We start from the raw sequence: 2,549 nt of genomic DNA, 5'->3' as shown, positions 1-2,549 counted from the left end.
TCAACTAATGCCTGTTGAAAATAGGAGCAAACACCCATACATAAACACTGAGTCGATTTTTTTTTTTTTTTTTTTCTTCCTTCCCCCAGATATCCCGGTGTTCATCTGGCCTCCTGTCACAGGCAACACTGCTTCGGCATTTCCTTCTGATGCATAACTGCCTTAAAGTTACGTCAATCTAACAAGATAATAAAGACAAATCTATACAAATAATTTTGAAATATGTGTTACAGAATGGCTTTGCTGTTGGTGGTGATGGTGGTGCTATTGTGGTTGTTTATTTGGTTTTCAGGGCAAGGTTTTGATGGGGCCCAAATAGTCTCAGTCTTTAGGCAATAGTGACCACCAGGTGGACAGGTACTAGACTGGTAGTCATGAGCCCAGAATGATTTCTGGAATCTTGATAATCATAGAATGCCACCTGATTTCTCATACTATTTATTCAAAGACATTGATGGCTTTCCTTATATTTCAAAGTGACTGGTGTGAGCTGAACTACAAACCATCACTAGCAAGGTTTTGATGGACACTGCTCATTTCTATTTGGTATTTCAATTTCTTCACAGAAATATTGTTGTTGGCATGAGAAAATGTGTTAAGGGTAGTAACTAAGCCAACAGGCAAGCAAAGAGGGCTAACGGATGTATGCCAAGAACTAGTTCAGTAGAAGATTCTGTAACCAGAATTTTATGTCTGCAGGGTGTCCTGAGTGGCAAGCTATGACATCATTCTGTAAAGCCCTGACTTCGCGGGAGGAATAAGGAGCAATGCTGCCTCCTGGTGGTCAGAATCTAAAACATCAGGATGACGTTTTCCTTCTGGAGCAGGACTACCTGAAGAAACAGGAAAAACCCATGGCTACCACTGAAGCAGCTAGCAGACAAATGACAAGTGAAATACTTGTATGAAACAAATGTGGCAAAAGTGCTGTTGAAAGTTAGATATTCGTGTTGACACTGCAAAACAATTAACTTCATATTCTCCACGATGGATTCAATCGAGTTGAATAAGATCTGAATTGTTAACAAAGATTTTTACCACAGTTCACCCACTCATGGAGTTTGTAGTGAGAATGAATCATCTGATGTGCTTCGAGGGTTGTAGAGATAAAACTTTTAAGACCTCTGTTGGATTTCCCTCCCATATGAACTATATCATGTTATCCATAAAGATATAAAGATAAACAGCCTTGACAGGTTCAGCACATTTCTGCACATTGTCTTTAGAATGAATTTTCTTTGCTGTTTATGCCATTCAAGGTTCGAAGAAGAAAAAGAAAAAAAAGAAAAAAAGAAAAAAAGAAAAAAAGAAAAACCAATTTCACACTATTCATACTCATGGGGTTTCTTTCCAGTATGAACTCTCTTGTCTCCTCAGAGATGAGAGACAATGAAAGGCTTTGTCACATTCTTCATGCTTGTGTGTTTTTTCATCAGGATGATCTTTCTGATGTATAAAAAGTGATGAGCACGTACTGAAAGCCTTATGACATCCTTTACATGTGTAGGGTTTCTCTCCCGTGTGAGGTCTCTGGTGTATGGAAAGTGTCTTATAAGAACTATGGCTCATATGATATTCTTCACAATTATAAGTCTTCTCCAATGTATAAATTCTCTGGCGTTGAATACATAGTGAGTTGCAATCAACGGCCTTGTTATAAACGTTATAATCATGAGGTCTTGGTCCTGGGTGCACAGTGGCTGCTGCTTGTCTCTTCACATCTGAAGGCTCTTGTCTTTGCTCCAGAAATGTAACCAGGTGTGGCTTATGGACAGCAAGACCCAGGAAATCAAGGTGGCTGTAATTCTCCAACATCAGATCCCTGTACAGCTTTCACTGAGCAGGCTCCAGGCATTGCCTCTCCTCTGGCGAGAACTCAGTGGCCACATCCTGGAAGGACAGCATTTCTCCTAAATGGGTATTAGACATAGAGCAAAGGATCACCAGCCCGCAGTTCACACCCCAAGAGAAACTAGGAAACAAGGAGGACCCTAAGAGAGAAGACATACATGGTTCCCTGGAGAACTTAATATACTCTTTTATTGAATATAGTAAAACACAAGAGGCAGTGTATGAATACCTGGGAAAATCATCTACAGGGTAGAGAAGACTTAGGCCGCTGAAAGCTGCCCAGCCACCCTGATGAGTATATATTAGGAGAAATATTTTAGGAATGTTACCAAGACAAGAAGAAATTCAAACACATAAACTCATATGCACATATACATGCACCAGTGTGCGTGCCCAGATGTGTGCACGCACGCACATACGCGCGCACACACACACACACACACACACACACACACACACACACACACACACAGTGACAACTTGACTCTGACAGAATTCCTCAGCCAGTGAAATGCTGGCTCAGTGAACATGATGACCTGAGTCCCGATGCACATCCACACAGAAAGCTGGATATGAAGGTACACACCTGTAATCCAGAGCTGGGAATGTGAGGGTCTCTGAGGCTCATTGCCAGCATATTCACATTGGTGATCTACAGTTTCAGGTAGAAGTCCAGTTTCAAAAAATAAGGTGAATGG

General features: G+C 41.1%; 1 pseudogene; it reads right to left on the bottom strand.

Moving 5' to 3' along the window:
* Positions 1-1,335: 1,335 nt before the first annotated feature.
* LOC127220759 (zinc finger protein 58-like) lies at positions 1,336-1,908 on the bottom strand (annotated as a pseudogene).
* Between the last annotated feature and the right edge of the window lie 641 nt (positions 1,909-2,549).

Source organism: Phodopus roborovskii, unplaced genomic scaffold (assembly GCF_943737965.1).
Source record: "Phodopus roborovskii unplaced genomic scaffold, PHOROB, whole genome shotgun sequence".
NCBI lineage: Eukaryota > Metazoa > Chordata > Mammalia > Rodentia > Cricetidae > Phodopus > Phodopus roborovskii.
Note: the sequence above shows the minus strand (reverse complement) of the source record. Positions and strands in the feature narration are given on the sequence as shown.